Source organism: Ictidomys tridecemlineatus, chromosome Y (genome assembly GCF_052094955.1).
Source record: "Ictidomys tridecemlineatus isolate mIctTri1 chromosome Y, mIctTri1.hap1, whole genome shotgun sequence".
Taxonomy (NCBI): Eukaryota; Metazoa; Chordata; class Mammalia; order Rodentia; family Sciuridae; genus Ictidomys; species Ictidomys tridecemlineatus.
Window position 1 is genome coordinate 19,554,197 of NC_135494.1, and position 18,695 is coordinate 19,572,891.

The window sequence follows — 18,695 nt, forward strand, 5'->3', positions numbered from 1 at the left end:
ATAGAATTTGAACCACGTGTGCAACTTAAAATCCTCTGGTAACTCGTTTCTTTCAAAATAAGTACAAGCAGATAAAATTGTTTTTAATAATATATCTTATCATTTCAACATCAGTTTGGAAATTATTTAAGAGATTTCTGGTTTTTGTATTGTCTTTGAAACTTGATGTATATCTTTACAATTAACATCAATCATACTTTTTAAACACTGAGTTTTCAGTGGAGATATGTGATCTGTATCTAATTTTATAAAATTTACAGTTGAAAAAGAAGTCTCATTTACTTACACAATTTTTTTTTCCTGAAACTGAGTTTACTATGGGTTTTTAAATTAAATTGATCATTAGATTTCTTTAAATTGAAAATGAAGTTCTTAGGGCTGGGGCTGGGGCTGGGGCCCAGTGGAAGCGCTCTTGCCCAGCGTGTGTGAGGCACAGGGTTTGATTCTAAGCACTGCATAAAAAATAAATAAAATAAAGGTCTGTCAACAACCAAAAAAAAAAAATTTAAAAAGAAAATGAAGTTCTTTTGTCACACTAGCCACGCTATGCCAGAGCTAACAGGAGACAGAATTGTTGAGATGAGGGGCACACACACATCTAATGATACGGGTCTGTGATCCTGCGTGTCCCACTTCCTGGTGTTCAGGCACTTAAGTGTGCAGATCCAGAGACTTGCTTATAACTAATAGAATAAAGCAAAGGTGATACGGTGTCACCTATGATTGCTTTATGTTACATTGAAGACTTTCCTTACAGCTTGATGAAGAGGGTGGAAGTGTTGAAAGAGTTGACATCAAAGAACTGTGAGTGACCCCTGGGAATGGCGGGGTGCTCCAAGCTAACAGCTAGATCCTTTATCCTACAATCACAAATAAACCAGCTGTCTGCAACCTGAATGAGCTTGGAAGCACATTTTCCTCACTGGGGCCTCCAGATGAAAACACAGCCTGGCACCTTAGTTGCAGCCTTGTGAAACTTTTAACAGAGGACCTAGCTAAAGACTCCTGGCCCATGGAAAGTGTGAGAGAATAAGGGTGTATTGTTTTAAGTAGCAAAGTTTGCAGCAATGTGTTACACAGTGTGGGAAAACACTTTCCCACTCTGGTTTTCAGTACCAACCACCTCTTATGCAGACGCTCAGTACTTCAGACATCAGATGTGGGAGAAGCCCCACACACCAACCAGTTCTGCAGTGAACACCAGCAGTTGAATGTCCTCCAATTCTATCTGAAAATAGTGTCAGATACTACAAGTTGAGAGCTCAGAATCACAAGATTCTGACCACACCCCGCCCCCTTCAAATTGCCAGTTTCAAGTGGTAGGTTGTCACTTATACCTCCGACAGGTATAAATCAGGAGTTCCCACAACCATGTCCTCGGGTTTGATTTGTTTGCTCACAAAACTCAAGGAAACACTTTACTCATGTTTCCCATTAGTGTCATCTCATCTCTTAGCTCACCCTGTTGTGTTTTCAGGACAGAGCCGACCTCCGCTACCGCCCTGGGTCCAAGCAGTCCTGGCCTCTTACCTGAGGGGCTGCAACAGCCCCCACCGGCTTTCAGAGCTTCTCTTCCTGTCCTCCATGTTCTATTCCCCACACAGCAACCAGAGCAGGTGGGCCTGCAGGGAAGAAGTTGGATCATGTCACTGCTCTACTCAAACCCTGGAGTGTAGAAGCCTCTGTGGTGGCCCCGAGGGCTCTGTGTGACCAGCTTCCCTAGCCTTATCTCTCAAGAGCCTGCTCACTGTGACCTGAACTGGTGGAGAATGTTCACAGGGTGGGACCCTGCCGTTCTTCTTCTTCTAGATACTCCCTGGCTCGTTTCCCCATCTCCTATAAGTTTTTTTTTTTTTTTAATCAACTTTCACCTCTTTATGAAGCTATCAGATTAGGTAAAAACTCAAACTCAAAACTAACTAACTAACTAAATAAGTCACTCACAAACTCAGCCATTCCCACTCTTGGTGTTCCTGATCCCCATGGTCCTTTTCTGTCTCCCTCTAGTCCTGGCTCCCTGACAGATACAGCATGATTTACTTATTACATTTACAGTGCAGTGCCTCCGGCCCTCCCCGCCACCTAGAATATAAGCCACTTGAGAGCAAGGATTTTCGTCTCCACTGTGCACCATGAATCCTAAGTGCTTAGAACAGGGACTGGCAGATAACTGACACACAGTGAATATTTGATGTTGATGACAGTAGGGAGTGGTCATCTGTACCTTCTGGGTGAATGGCTAAATTAAATCAGTCTCTCCTCTCAGGTCCTCCCTCCCCCCCATCCTCCTCTTCCTTCCCTCTTCCTCTTCCTCTTCTTCCTCTCTGCAGTGCTGGGCATGGAACCCAGGACCTCCCACTGACTAGGCATGCATGCTGCCACTGAGCTGTGTACCTCCAGCTCAGAACTGAATTTTGAAAGATAAGTAGGTTAATCGAAAGAAAACATGAAATTTCTCCTTAATTAAGTTTTCTCACTTATAAAACAAAAAGTTTGGTATGATGTGTTAATTTTAAGTCATTTTGGAGTCTTTTTCTGAGACTGTGTACCTGGGCCACTAGTGGTGTTCAAATTTGAACCTCATTTGGAATTCTGGCCTCATCCCTAAGATGCCTTGGGCTAAAAATAGGCAGATCCTGGACACGGGAGCCTTAGACCTACAGAGCCAGCCAGACTATGCAATGCCCTTATTTTAACATGAGGAAACTGGGGTCATATTCAGAGAGCTGCTGGGAAGAGACAAAGATCTACAATCTTAAAATCCCTCTTAAGAAGCCAACATGTCCCCAGCTTGAATCTTTGTATTTTTTTCACCTTGGAAAATTGTTTCAGTAGGACATTTTAGTGGATTTGATAATGGCAAACTGGTTTTGAGGTGAATATTAAATTTGGATTAATAATAGGCTGAATAGTCAAATGTCATGAGTTAATTGATTACAGGGTGTCTTTTGAAGGATACATTAATTGATGCTGTTGAGTTTGCTGTTTGAAGCACTTACCAAGGGAAAAGACATTATCAAGTACCATACTGAACCTTTGCTGCTTATGTAAATTCATTTAAAGTCTATAAATGACGTTACCTTCCTCTGCAACTCCCAGGCCCTGAGCAGTAAAGTGGTCACTTTATACTTCAATGTGCCCACAAAACATGAATCTGTGATCTGATTAAAACAGAGCATTCGCCTTCTATTAATCCAGTCCCTGTCGCTAATAACACAGTACCAGAGTGGAGGAGTATAAAGAGGAGAGGTTTGTTTCCTAGGTCTACATCAGGGGCAAGGGCAGCAGCTGAGGATGGTCTTCTTGCTGCAGTGTCCCGAGCCAGGGCAGAGCTTCACATGGCGAGAACCACAAGTGTAAGGATGGGTATCCTCCGAAATCTCCACTCCCCTCCCTTTATAAAGTCACCTGTATCCAATCATGGGGACTTCACTGGGGTGAATTTACTTAATCCTAATCACCTCCCAAATATTTCATTTCTAAACACCATAGGTTTTTTTTCATCTTTTAATTTTCATTTTGAATATATTTTTAATTTATTGGTTCTTATCCATTCATCTATTGAAGGGCATCTGGGTTGGTTCCACAGTCTGGCTATTGTGAATTGTGCTGCTATGAACATCGTCTTTCTCTTTTCACTAAGTAGTTCCTTTCAGCAGTTTGGCTAAGTGTCCCAGGAACCTGTGTATTCAAGGTTTGGTTCTCAGGTTAGCACTATTGGGATGTGGTAGAGGATTTCAGAGGGAGAATTAATAGAGGTCTTTGGGCCTCTGGGGGCACACACTTAGAGGGGATTTGGGAACTGTGCACCCTCATCTTCTCTTTTGCTTCTTGGACACGAGGTGAGCAGTTTTTCTCGGCCACATGCTTCCCATCATTGCCACCCAGGAATCCCACTAAGAAGCCTAAATATACTGAGTCTTCCCAAACATAAACTAGATCCTCCAAAACTGAGCCCCAAATAACCACTTTCTCTTTATAAGTTAATTATCTCATGTATTTTGTTATAGGGATGGACAGCTGAGTAACATATTGGCCATCGCCTCATGGTCTATAGGTATATCCCCCATTTTTTTTCTAGCTGGCGTATTCTACCAGTCCCCTCTTAGTGAATATTTAGATTGTTTTATCCTTTTGAGAATAAATAGTAAAAGAAGAGAATCTGCAAAAAGAAAACAAATATAAGTACAAGTATGTAGTGAAGAACTAACCCTGGCCAAAGAGAGCTCTAGCCTCTGCCCTCAGTCACCGGGAGATCCTCTGGACTGGGAACGTCCTGCTGGGCAGAAACATGGAGTTTGCCTGGGGGCTCTGGGCTATGGAGTATTAGTTCCAACCTTTAGAGAAACCAAACCAAAGGTATTAGCCCAGAGATAGGCGGCAGTCTACGGGTTAGCCACGCAGGCTGTGACCAAGTCCCAAGAAAACCTCTGGGAACTGAAGCCTTGGGTAAACCTCCTTGATGCAGGGTCTTGCTGAGTTGCTTAGGACTTTGCTAGACTGCTAAGGCTGGCCTTGACCCATGATCCTCCTGCCTCAGACTCCGGAGCCACTGGGATTACAGGCGTGCACCACTGCACCCAGCCAGGAACACATGCTTTTAAAGTCTACTTTCATAGGCGCAAGAGAGGAAGAGAGAAGGACATCTCTCCCCTTCAACCCGCTGCTTCTTTTTAGTCAGTTTAAGCAAACTTCAGTCCTGTACTTGCCTTATAGAAAGTTCCCTGTGAAGACTAACCAAGATCAAGGAGGAACCTCCTGTGGACAGAGGTGCCGGGTTACTGTTCTTGTGACTAAAAGGCTCAGGGGTCACTCTAGTTAAACTGGGCTAACTGGGCTGCACAAAACAACCACACAAGAGACACAAATACCTATTTCTTTGGGGTTGCTGTGACAGCTCCTCTGACCTTAAAGGTCTGAAGAAAGAGAGAGAGAGAGAGAGAGAGAGAGAGAGAGAGAGAGAGAGAGAGAGAGCATGCGCTGACCCCTTTTATTGAGGAGAAGCTATTCAAGTGAGGCAAGGGGCCAGGTTTCAGGGGGCTGAGTATCTTCATGATGTCCACTGTCAGCAGGTTGACTGACACCTGGGTAGGCCATACCCAAGGGCACAGTAAGAGGAAGGGACACACACTAGGCACTTCCATGGAAGATTCTATCCTAAACAGGGCAAGGGTTTATATTACAAAGGAACAGGTGAGCATAGCTTCACCCATGGGGCTGTAGCAAGACACACCCATTTCTGTGACTAAGTGCCTCAGCACCCAGCTGGGGAGTGTAACTCAGTCACCTGTAAGGTTGGCCTCCCACACAGAGGGTGAAAGTCTGACCTAAGCCTGGGATGCAGGGTAGAAGGCCATCCACAGTGGGTGCAGGTAGGATATTTGTTTTACAGAAGCATGTGTGCCTGCTTGTGTACATGCAGATAAGGAGCTGTAGGGAAGGCTGTCCATCAAAATGTGCTCACAGTGGCCTCGATCTTTGATTAGTTGTTTTAACTCTTCACACTGAACACATTTACAAAAAAAAAAAAAAGTTATTTTAAAAGACACTACCATAAAACAACCATTCTATAAGTTGTCACTTAAGATAGAAATGGAATATTTGGCCTTTCTCAAGAGCAGGCAGGCAGTTTTATATAATCCATTCAATCAACAGTTGCGAAGGTAAGTCCTGGATACATCCTGTAGACAGCTCTGTGGCCAGCAGCCAGTGTGAATTTTCTTTACCATTCTAGGTCGGGTGCTGGGAATTCAAAGATAGAGCCTGCCTGTCTTCTTCCTCTGACAGATGCTGTGGCCTGAGGGGTGGGGGGACTACATCTGCAAAGTGCCACGTGGCTGTCTTCATGAAGAGTCAGGACCAGAGAGGACGTGATCCGCTGGCCTTGAGAAGTTGAGGAAGGGCTCAGAGGGGATGTGAGGTGGGGCCTGGGTGGGAACAATCAAAGGTGGGGCTGCAGATGTGGGATTTGGCCACCCCCCAGGAGCTGAGGCCACACAGTGGGCTCTGCGGGCCAGCCTTGTGACTGGAGCATGATGTGAGCTCTGAGGCGCAGGCCAGCGTTCTGCCAGGTTTCCACCTTAACACACTGAGGAGACTGAAGTACTTTCTAACACAGCCTGTATTGCCAGAGGTCCGTGAGGCCAGGCCGCATCCTCTGAGTGGGGTCTCACAGGCGCCCATAAATGCACGGGCTGAGCCTTGCTCCTTCCTGGAGGCCTGGGGCTGCCCCTGCAGGAGGAGGTAACAGCTTTCCAACCTGCCCAGGGTCCTTGATGGGCTTGGAACGGTTCACCTTCCCTTCCGTCCTCTGCTGACATTAAGAGCCCTTGAGATTCCATGGGGCCAACCCAGGTTATCTAGGGTGACCTCCCTATTTTTAAAGTCACTTGATTAGGAACCTGAATTACATCTGTAAACTCCTCATTTGTCTGAAAAGAAATAGATTATACACTTCCAGGGATAAGGGATAGAATCCTTGGGGCTGTAATTCTGCCCATCTTTCTCTCTCTGATCTTGACCTTGCCAGCCATCAGGACCTAGCAGATTCCTGCTGAACCATCCAGAAGGACAGTAGGTGCCTATAGGTGACAGAGCCAGTCAAAGCCTCTCTAGGCCTCGCCCTTCTGTTGGAGGTGACCAGGAATTTGGTTGGTACGGGTGTCCAGCAACACTTGCCCTTGCTGGCTCTTGGTGGCATGGAAGGATTTATCATTATTTTAAATTCATAGCCAACATTAAAAGAAAAAAACTCAGGAACATTATCATGAAAAATCAGATTTCTGCTGGTCTTGGTGGCACATGCCTATAATCCCAGCAGCTCCAGAGGTAGAGGCAGGAGAATCGAAAGTTCAAAGCCAGCCTCAGCAAAAGCGAAGCTCTAAGCAACTTGGTGAGACCCTGTCTCTAAATAAAATACAAAACAGGGCTGGGGATGTGGCTCAGTGGCTGAGTGCCTCTGAGTTCAGTCCCTAGTACACAAAATAAATAAATTCACATTTCCATTTTCTCTTGAAAATTTTGCATTTTTGGCAACCCAGAGTTCCAGGTCAGGATGGTATTGGGAAGCCCCAGGAAAAGAAAGGAGGACCCACATCTCTTTACCTGGGGGTATCCCCCATAGGAGGCCGCACCCCATCTCTGGGGGACTCCACCAGGGCAGGAGGGAACCAATATTTACCAGCGCCCAGCAGCAGCCGCCCCTGTGCATATATTAGTTCATTTAATTCTCCAAAGAAGCTCTGGAGGAAGGTTCCCTTCCTATTCTGCTGATCCTGAAGCAGGGCACACACAGTGTCGCGCTGGGGCGCACAGTCTGCACACTGGGCCAAGGACTGCTGAACAGGCCACCGGCGGGGGTCCCTGCAGCCCTGCACGCAGTCCACCCCGCCCCGCCCCGGCCAGCTCGTCCTGGAAGGGGCCTCCGGAGCCAGAGCAGGTCCTTCGCCCCCAGGCCGACCCGCCTTGTCCCATTGACAGCCCAGCACAACCAGGGCCTTCCCCCAGCCTGCTGGGGGCAGAGTCCGCTGGCGCGGCCCTGATGCTGGAGCATCCCTTTCTGGTGCACCGCAGCCACGATGCCCTGGACCGACCCAGCCGCGGGAGTTACTCGCTTATATCTGGAGCCCCGCGATTAGCCTCTCGCCCAAAAGGTAAGGGGCGCCATCCCCGGTGCCCGAGGGCGCCCGGATCGCAGCGCATCCAGTCGCCCTCCCCGCGCCAGATGCTTCCCCAGAGAAAAGCCCCGGGAGAAAACCAACCAGCTAAAAGCCAGCACCGGCTGCTGCGAACCAGGGCCCCTGTGGGGACGTGGGGCAGGGAGCCCCTCTGCTCAGGGCGCTTTCTCTGTCCTCTGCGCCCTGAGAGCCCCGCTGCTCTGGAGAGCTGCGAAGCCAAGAAGCGCACAGTGGGCTGGAGGGCAGCCCTGCGAGTTGGTGGTCACTTGGAGCTGTCAAGCCTGTGCCACAGGAGAGGCCTCTGATCCGCAGGGACTGAGCCGGATTGCGTGGAGACCTGATTCCAGGTCTTGCTGGCCTGGCTCCGGAGCCACGCACTGCGCTGTGTACCCGCAGGAAAACAACCAAGGGTCCCACCACAGGATGGGGTTTGCAGCCCTGGCTCTTCCTGGGCCTGCGGGACCCAGCTCCAGGGTGGGCTCTGTGTGTTTGCTGTGACAGACAGGCTCCTCTGGATGACTTGGAGCTTCCAAGCAGCTGCTCCTGGGCTGTGTGCTTTGGCGGGATAAGAAACAGAGAGTGGAGAGAGAGGCAAGAAGCCCTGTTGTGATGGAGCAGTTTCCAGATCACGGGCTGGTCTCCTCCTTGAGCCTCTGTAAGGGGGGATTGGTAAATCGCAGTCACCTTGTGGGATGACCACGCAGGTTGGGTCCAGCCCAGTGTCTGGCACACAGTGACGCTGGGCATTTCCTTCAGGCCATGCAAGTGTGTAGGAGGTCAGAATGTTTTAGTCCTGCTTACCATCTTTCCTGGGCTGGCCCTGCCATTCAACTCTGGGCTGAATGGCATCCCCTGCTCCCTTGCTTCCCAGTGGGCTAGTAGCCTGCTGGAGAGAGTCCACAGGGCCCTTATGCGTGGGGTGGAACATTGGGCTTCCCATCTGGCCTGCTGTTCTCCCACAGAAGTCAGGCCCCTTCCAACAGGTGGATTCTACTAAGTCCTCTCTGTGAGTGAGTGGGTGAATGAATGAGTGAGAAGGCAAAGGACAGGAGGAGGAGATGGTTTCTTGGTTCCCAGTCTTGCCCTTGGTCCCAACATCTACAAAATGACAGGCTTCCTTGTGATCATGAGAGACTTCAGTGGAGAGAAAATCATTTTAGCCAGAAATGCTCGATGCCCTCCCTCTGTGTGTTTCATATTTCTTTGTCTAAATAAGAGACGCATGCAGATGACTAATACTTTGAGAGATCAAGAAATACAGCTGGGCATGGTGGCACTGGCCTGAAATCGCAGTGGCTGGGGAGGCTGAGGCAGGAGGATCTCAAGTTCAAAGCCAGCCTCAGCAACTTAGCAAATAGAAGAAGAACAGAAAATAAGTCAGAGTCCTGGCTGACTCCAGTGTGAGCCATTTTGTTTAATGCATGTCTACAGAAGCCAGAGATTTTGCCACTCCAGGTCTTTCAGAGACCTCCTCCAGGAAGCAGGCACTAAGGGTAATGCACCTGGTACCAACAGACAGTCCTCAGCAGAGCCCCATATTTTCTGAGGCGGCAGAACATCTAGATCTGGGGAGGTGGGTGGCCAGTTGACTGGGTTAATCTTTTGTAAGTTAGCTTTGGGTCACAGAACAGGAAACTGCATAGTCCTTGAAAAATGCATCAGCATCCCTCACTTTCAGAGTTGAAATAGAAATATCCCAATGCTAGGGATTCCCAACCTCACTGTTGGTCAGACTCATTGGGAAGTTTTTAGGAAGGTACTTTGTTCAGCTTTGCCCCTGAGATTCTGATTTTACTGGTCAGGATGTGGCTCATGTCACCAGTAACTTTAAGGCTGCTAGGGGATTCTGAGGTGCAGCCAGGGCTGAGAGCCTGTGCCCCATGCTGTTTCTTGTCAACTGTCCTCTGTGGTCACCTCTTGATATTTTGTGTGCTTCTATTTGAATGTTCTCACTCTTCAACTTTTTCATGCAGGTCTGTGATTACTCTGTCTTCAAGCTCTTGGGTCCCTGGTGTTACCTTATAGCCATTTGCAGAAAAGTTCGTGTCAGGGGAAGATGGCAGTTACCAGAAGCCTGCAGAGGGCTGGCCAGGGCTCCCTGGTCTCACCAGAGAGCAGTGTGGGTTTAATCTGCAGTGCCCTCAAGAGCAACATAAAACCAGCCAGCTAGGTGGGAATGATTCAGTGACAGAGGGGACAGGGCTTGTGATGATCAGGAGGGCATGTCCCTTGCCCTAAGAAAAGCACAGTCACCTACCTCCAGCTGTGTCATGGGGTTGATCATAGATTGCAAAAATGCTCACCAAGTCTTCTGATCCTTGAATGCAGGCCCCTTTGCAAGGTGACTTTGCAATTCCTTTCCATACAGTTAGGGTCCATTTCTGCAGCCCTTGAACCTGCAGTTGGCCATGGGACTTGCTTTAGCCAATGGGACATTAGCAGATGTCCACAAGCAGAGGTGTGCAAAGCCCATGAGTGTTGGTGCTTGCTCTCTCAATGCTCTGGACGCACATGGCCAAGAGATGTGAGCAAGATCCTCGTAGAACACCCAGTGCTCATGACTTTCAGGATCAGCTAAGTGGACTCCAAAAGAACTGCCCAGCTGACCCGCAGAACACGGGAAAATATGAAGTTCAGGTGATGAAGTATTGGGGCGAACAGCAATAACTAACCAGCCCCACCTTGCCAGATGTTATCCATCTTTTAAAGAGAAATCATAATTTCAAATTTTTGTGTAAGTTCCAGTTTTGAAAAAAATTGAATTAGTAGCCAACATCCTAAACATTCTACAGGCCAAACAAAACATACCTTTAGACTGCACTTGGCCTGTGGGTTGTTGGTTTGCAAGTGGCTATGCTGAGGGTCACGAGGTGTTTGTCCTAATGCCTGTTTGCAGTCACTCACTCACTCACCCTTCTTGCCAGAGTGGCCGGTGCCCTCCACCTGTGGCTGCTGTCTGTACGGGATGCGCACTGTACGGGCACTGCCCCAGCTTCTCCGGGTGGTCTTTCCATGTGGAAATGTAAGATCGCTCGTCCTCCTGGAGAGACTGCAGTGTGAGATGGAGTCCAAGGAAGGACAGTGCGAGGGTAGCGCCTGAGCATGAGATCAGGCGTGGAGGGGGGGCCCGTGGAGGGCAGTGGACAAGGAATCCCATCTGTTTTTTCCAGAGAATGTTGTTCCTGGAGGGAAAGCCAGGGAGAGAACGTTGGAGAGAGGGGATTGTGGGGCCCCTAAAGGCCAAGCCAAGGATTTCCCACTTGGTTATCTGGGCAAAGGAGAGTAGCTCTAAGGGAAGAGAAGTCACTGGCAGCTTTGCACAGGGGGCCCTGGGAAACAGGGGCCTGCTCTGTTTATCCACGTGCAGGATGAGTTTATGGCAGGACTGGAGTCAGGCAAGACGGGGGCAAGACTGTTTGTAGTGACAGAAGGAGTATTGGCATTGGGAGGAAAAACCCGAGTGGAAGAATGTAAGTTAAGACATGTGGGGACTTCTCTTGACCTTGAGATAGGGCTAGTTTTGCTGATTTTCTTATCTATATCATCAAGACATGTTAGTGTGTTTTCAAAGAGCTTCCATCAGCAGCTTCAGATTCCTGGCTCCTGTCGCCTGCCTGCCTGACGGAATCTGGGGCTGGTGGTGGTCACTCCTAGGGCAGGGGAGACGGAAGAGTGTGTCTGCTGGGCGTTTGGAAGGAACGTCCTTGCTCTCCCCTGAGAACCTCTGGAATCATCTGTGCCTCCTTTCTGTGCTCTCCCCTCCCTTCTAAGGCTTACAAAGTTGGGACAGGAGGGGAGGGAGAAAACACAACTGTTCAAAATCCAGTTTTCAATCTCGAGAAGAGGAAACGTCACAGCTATGAGAAGAGGAGACAAGGGAGTCGGGGAGGTGCATCCCTCACGGTGCAGTGAGAACCGACCTCAGGAGGGAAGCCGCAGGGAAAGGCCAGTGTAGACCCTGCTTCCCACTGTCACTGGACCATCAAGTCACATTTGAACTTTAAAAAGCGGATCCCAGGTCCCGCCTCCTGTGGGTTCTGACATGGCTGGTGTGGGGTGTTCTTGGCACCAGGGTCTTTGAGAGCTCCCCAGGGAGTGGACCCCTGCAGTGAGGACTGAGAACCCCTGTTTCCACCAGGGCCCTCTGTGGGCTGGAGCAGCCTGTAGGAGGTGCCTCCAGGGGAGCATCTGTATTTGGTGGTTGCCATTTTCATGGTAGATACTGACAGTGGTTCCCAAAGGCTATCATTTGGATCTAGAATGTTCCCCCAAAGTCCCATATATTAAAGGCTCCATCCTCAGCCTGTGACTCTCTTGGGAGGTAGTGGAATGTCTAAAAGGTGGGGTCCAGTGGGGGATCTTAGGTCATTAAGGGTGTGCCTCTGAAGGGCATGTTGGGACCCTGGTCCCTTCCTGGCTTTCTCTTTCTGCTTCCCAGCTGCTGTGAGGTGAGTGGGTAGCTCTGCCATGCACTGCCTGCCATATTGTGCTGCCTCACTACAGGTCTAAAGCAACAGGGTCAATCAAATGTGAACTGGATATGGAAACTGTGAGCCAAATAAACTTTTTTCTCTTTATAAATGAGCAACCTCAGGTCTTAGAGTGGCAGAAAGCCAACTAATACACCATATGAACTTGAAAAGTATAAAGTGTTGGAATGGGGTGTCTAAGATAGGTCACATTCTTGGGTTGGATGAAAAGAATTGGTTTTCTGGGAAGACACAAATGGCTTTAGTACAAGTAAGCGTGCTTACTACAGTTTATCTGCTGAGAACAACATCTCCCAAGTGAAATGTACAGGAGAAAGAAGTTGCACAGTAAAGGGAAGGAGGGAAGTAGGCCCAGAAGGCAGAGTAGAGGAGATTGCAAGTGGAGACAGATGTCAGAAATGTGCCTCCTCTTAAGGCAGGGAAAGCCTCGAAAGCACTTCTGTGGGCTGTCCTGGAGCAGGCTTGGTGTTACAGAGCCTGAGCAGATCTTGACAACCAGGGGTGTCCGCATGGCCAGGGGCACTGGAGGGAAACCTGTGCTGGTCTCATTAAGGTCTGTGTCTGGGTGATGTCTCAGAGAGATAACCCCCTGGCCTGGCTCCCAGGGATGGTGGGAGTGGTTTTCCCCATCCTCCCTCTGGAGGGCCTGTGAATGGTCTACCTCAAGCTTGTGAGTGTCAAAGGGCTCCTGTCTCAGGGTCCAGTCATAAGGATGTTAATAGCTTCATTTTTTAAATTTCTTTTCCTGGGTGTCAATCAAATCCAGGCTTTGTACACGTTGAGCACACACTCTACACCAAACCCTGTGTCATCTTCTTAAACCAGGAACAGCAGAACTTTAAAAAGATATTGCTGTGAATACTTTTTTAAAAAGTCAGAATTCTTTGCTGCCCCAGTATGATCTTTCTGAGGTTTAATAGGACTTTATTTTTTTAAACATATATTTATTTTTTTCTTTTTCTTCTTTAGGCATAAAAGACAGTAGAATCTATTTTAACATTTATATAAGGTAAAGAATTTTCTTAAAGTTGATGTGCATGCACTGAAAAAGCTAGAAACAAATCAACTCTTATTGATACAAGATGTTTTTACCTAAAACAGAATTCTAAGAGTATACTGGGAAACTATTTATTGCTCAATATTAAAGATGCTTGATGGAAAAATAATTGATATTAATAGTTTTTCTATTAATATTTTATTAGATATGTTAAAGAAAAATGTATAATGTGTCAAAAACATAGATAGTGCATCTTAGGTTTTGGTAATGTGCCCTGGTGAAGTGTCCTCCTGCCCTGGAATGCGTGAGACTCCAAAAGTGATCCATTCTTACAGCAGTGAATCCATCTCTAAGGATATGGTTCTGCATCAACTTTTAATTCAAGCATTTCTTTTCTGTTTGGATAATTTTTAACAGCTTTATAGAACTAAGATTGACCATCTGCATACAGTTGGGAATCTTTTGACCCTATGAATACGTAATGCATTTTTAAGATTAACTTGCCTGACCAGTAAGAGACACCCATTCAAAACAGGCAGGAAGATGGCTTCTGTTTACAGTGGATAGCTCAGGCAGTCAATTAGCTTATCAGACTATTTTTCTTTCTGAAGTCTATGGAAAGGGCTAAATAGCTGGTCAGTGTGTGTATGTTCTTATCTCATCGATGCAGAATCAGAATGTGAATCATCACACAGGGAGGCAGCAGTCCTGGTCCTAAGGAAAGGCAAACAAAGTCTCTAGAAGCCCCTTTGGCTGGTCGGTGTTAGACACTGTTTAAAATCACATCACCCTTAGTGACAAGCAGGAGAACGTGCACGCATGTGTGCATGTGTTTGGGCGCGCGCATGCTTACTTGCACAAGTCTTCTTTCCCATACCATTTGGAAGCCTGTGGGATATCTATGTCTTCTTTCATCAAGAAGTAATGCACTTTTTTAATCCTACAAAAACACTCATAGGGCTCCAAGATATTTATGTGTGCACGTGTGATATTCTTGTGTGTGTGTGTGTGTGTGTGTGTGTGTGTGTATAAGATACAAAAGAATGTTGAGCTGAGCACATTGGCACACGCTTGGAATCCCAGCACTTGGAGGCTGGGGTAGGAGAATTGCAAGTTCAAAGCCAGCCTCAGCAACTTAGCAAGCCCCTGTCTCAAGGCAGGGGGTGGGGGGTGGGGGGAGGGGGGACTGGGGATGTTGCTGAGTGGTTAAGCTCCCTGAGTTCCGTCGTACCCACCTCCATAAGAATATGTAATGCAACTATGTTTGAATAGAAAAAAAAAATGAGTACTATCAGAATGATAAGTTGCTTGTTAAGAAGAATACAACTCTGTGTCCTGACAGGGGGTAAAGTCCAGAATATATTGGCTGAAATGTGTCCACCATGAGTTACATGAAAGCCTTGTGACTGGTTTTCAGTTCCATGTATGTATAGAGATCTACCTTAAGTAGATTTGGAAGACATGGATAATTCACTTGTCAGATTTCGCCTCAAAAATCCCTTCAATCACCCACCAAGTGGCTTAAATATAATTTGGGGTTTCTATACTTGGGTTTGTGTGCATATACTCATATGTATATTTGGACAGACGGAACCTTTATTTATGTGTAAATATGCCACGTAAGCCATGTACATATTCTGTTCAGTGCTTTCTTATTATCCTTCCTTAAATGAGAACCTGTATTTGAGTTCTAGAAAATGCAGTGTGCATGTGGCCAGCTCTGCTGCAGGATCCTTGGTCCCAGGGGACCCACCAGGAAAGGCACCTATGGCTCTGCTGATGGTGGCAACCTCTAGGGAGCCGGGCTGGAGGTGGAGGGGCAGGGCTCCCCTCCGTGCCTGATGCATTCCCACAAGGGAAAAGCAGTTTAGTTCCTGTGCTGACGTTTTCTCCCTTCCAGAACCTTCTCTTGGAGCTGCCTATGTTTCTGATGCCCAGTACAACAGGAACGTTCCATTCCAAACTTCCCCTCAGGCTATCAGGTAATTTAATCATCTAGCTGTCCACTTGTCCACCTTAAGTTCTAGAGGTTGAGACAAACCTGGAGGCATTCTTTCTACAGAAACTTTTCAGAGGGGTCTAGGTACGGCACATAATTTGGGTAAAACCCAAGAGTGTTTTGTTCTGTGGTGCTGGGAGTCGACCCAGAGATGGGCCTGTGTTAGGCAAGCACTCCACCATGGAGCTGCAGCCCAGCCCCTGAGCCTGGTGGTTTGGGTTAAGTTCTAAGAGCACAGTGTCCCACATGCAGGGAGCATCCGGTCAGTTAAGAGCAGATTGGGGGTAATGGACACCACCAGGGCCAGGAGATGGAGTGCCCAAGCTGGATGCACATGGCCACCTTTCTTCCTAGCAAACGTTACCTGGACTGCAAAAGAGGGCTTCTCTTTTCCCTTCTGTCACATCCTAATGCTACACACACATTCACTCCTTTCCTGGGAATCCATCCTTTTCTATCTCCCCCTAAAGTTTTAACTAAGACCAAGCCCTTGGCTAGAGTAAGGAAAAACCCTCTCTTACATCAGCGCTTGGTGTCAGGGTCTCCAATAGCAACAAACACCTCATGTGCCCAGACTGCCAAGCAGGAGTGGGGGACTGTCCCACCCTGCAGGGATCTGGTGTGTGGCAGCCACATCTGTCCTGAGTATACGGCGTTGAGACGGGCTGTGCACATTTTCACATTGGACTCAGCCACGCCCACATGGCATTAGGTCACTGTAACTGAGGGTTCACCTTGTCAGTCTCTGGTTCACAGTGTTCTCTTATTACTGTCACAACAACTCTGTGAAGAAGGTGCTAAACCTGGCTGTCCACCAAGTGTGCTTTGAGATATGATCATCGTCTTGATGTTTTCTGTTAGTGTTTTATAGTTTGAGCTAAAGTGATATCACCCCTGCTCCTGAGAACCTAAAGGGCATGTGACCCATCACGAGACTTATTTATTTATTTGTTTATTTACCCGTTTATTTGGCAGTGCTGGGGATGGAACCCAGGAACTGGTGCGTGCTGGGTACTGCTCTACCACTGAGCTGCCGTCCCAGCCCCGGCCCCTGTTCATCTTAGCACAGAAGTTTGAGTGTTATATAACTCCTGCTCAGTGGTTATAACCACCTTTACTGTTTTTCCTCTCCAGACTTAACCATTTTTATAATCACTGGGCCATGCGGATGGCCACATACTTCTTCATCTGTGTCAACCTCTCTCTTGCCCTGTTTGAGGAACCGGTGCTGTTTCTGCTACCGTTCTTGGTAAGCATTAGATAAAAGATGTTCAACCAGACCTTGTCACCAGTGAGTGGGGCCCCTTGCTTCTCCCTTGTTTTCCTCAAATGTCAACAAATAGGAATTTGACTTTATTTTTTTCTTGCTGGGGCTTCAGAGAATTCTGCTTGTTGGCTAATGTGCCAATCATAAGGGATTTTGAGGGCAATGGAACTTCAGAATAAGCTGCTGAATTTGTAAAATGAATCAATTTTTAAATCCTGTCAATATGATGTATCAGGGTAAGCTACAACAAATATATGTTTATTCAGTGCAACGTGTTTGTTTCCTTCAAGAAAATGTTTCCTGATACATATAGGCCAGGAGCCAAAACCTGGAGACTTTCTCAGTTAAGAGAAGCCAGGAACTTTGTGTTTCATTGGAGAGTTTCTGCCTAAATCTCAGAAGGTAAACCTCAATGACACGATCTGATAGTGGGTTTATTGCAGAATGTCCCCCATTCCTAAAATGATAGTATGGACCATATCCCGCTAGGCCAAGGGTACTTTTGGCTTCTGCCTTCTATTTGATGATATTTTCCCCTCTCTGCTCCCCCCAGCTCACTCTTGAAAGGCCTTCTGTTCTGCCAGCCATAGTGACATCTGCTGGCAGACATGGGAAGTCACAAATCTGGGGGACCCTCTCAACCAAACTTTGTTAATGCTGCCATTTATCACAGGGGCAGGGGTTGGGGCTCTGGAGGGCTGGGCGTCCTGTCATTTCTCCCATACCCTCTCCCAAAATAGCAACCATGTCTCAAGCAGCCAGTTCCCACCTTCCATTCACAGAACTGAAAGTCAGGCAGATGCAAACCCCAATGCTAGCGTGGGCCCTGTAGAAGAAGCCACCACTCCAGGTGACAATAGACTTGACTGGATGCTTGGGGACAAAAGCAAAGCAGTTCTCACCCACCTCTGCACCCTCCTCATTTTTAGCAGGCCTCTGCCTGCGGCTAGGAGAGGAATGGAGCTCTGTCCCCCACCTGGCCCCGCTGTCTCAGCGCTGCTTTAGGGGCAAACTTGCAACTAGGTGAGTTGAAAGTGTTTATTCCAACTCAGAGTTTCTTTTCTTCTGATCTAACACAGGAGATGTCCACTTTGCATTTCTGAGAAGTTCATGGTGTCCTAAGAACTCCACTTCACTTTGGCTACTCAAAGTGGGGTGGCTTGGTCAGCAGCACCAGAATCCCCGCTCAGAGCTTGTCAGAAACGCTGCCACTCAGAGGTGCTGGAGTTTTGCACTGATAGAAGCCACCTTTGAAACAAGCCCCAAGGCCATACCTTCACACACCCAAGTTCATGTGCTTGTACTCCACACTGGGTTCCTCACCTTGGCGCCCTTGGCCCATCAGGCCATATCTTTCTTAGTCTGTAGAGGTCTTCCTCGTGCAGTGTAGACATTCAGCAGCACCCATGGCCTCTACCTGAGTTTTGCACCAGCACCCCTGACTTGTGATAACATAAAAGGTCTCCAGGCATTGTCAAATGACCCAAGGGAAGGGGGAAAGTCACCTGTGTTGAGACCCATCATCTTCAGGGTCACCTGAGACCTTGTTACAAACACACATTCTCAGACTCCGCACCAGATTGGCAAAACCAGGAACTCCAGTGGGGCCCAGGAAATTGGTTAACTCTCTGTGAGACACAGGCACTCTGAGATGGAAGAGGACTCGGGAAAGGCCCTGCAGTGAATCACTATTTGGTGACAGACCAGTCACAGGGGCCACAGCATGACCAAGAGGTTGCAGGCTGTGGGTTTTAAAGAGCCCAAAGCAGTAGCCACCTGGGAGGGTTTGCAGCCAACACTCCCCCCTGTGCTATCTCCATGACCTTGGCCAAGTGACCTGATCTTTCAGTGCCTCAGTTGTCACCTATGGAAAATGGGGACAACCAAAGCACTGTTCCTCCTGCAACTATTGAGGGATGAGGAAGCTTTTATGATAAGGTGCTACGAAGATTGCTTGGCTCCAAGACCTTCGGACAAGTCAACTAACTGGTCTTGTCTTCACCATCACTGGCCTGTCTTGCCCCCGACTGTTCCCCTACAAGCCAGCCAGGCATGTGCTTCATTCTCTGCCACATCCTCAGCAGGAAGTCCTGCCTGGCCTGGACCAGGCTCTCAATGAACATCGGTGGAGAAAGGCATTGCAGTGCCCATGAGGACATGAGGACACCAGCAGAAGCCCTCTGTCTCAGGGGCTTGAACTTTGCTGTGGATCCTGTATGTTCTGCAAAGGGACCCCAGCTTCTTATATCCGATTCTATTAGAAGGT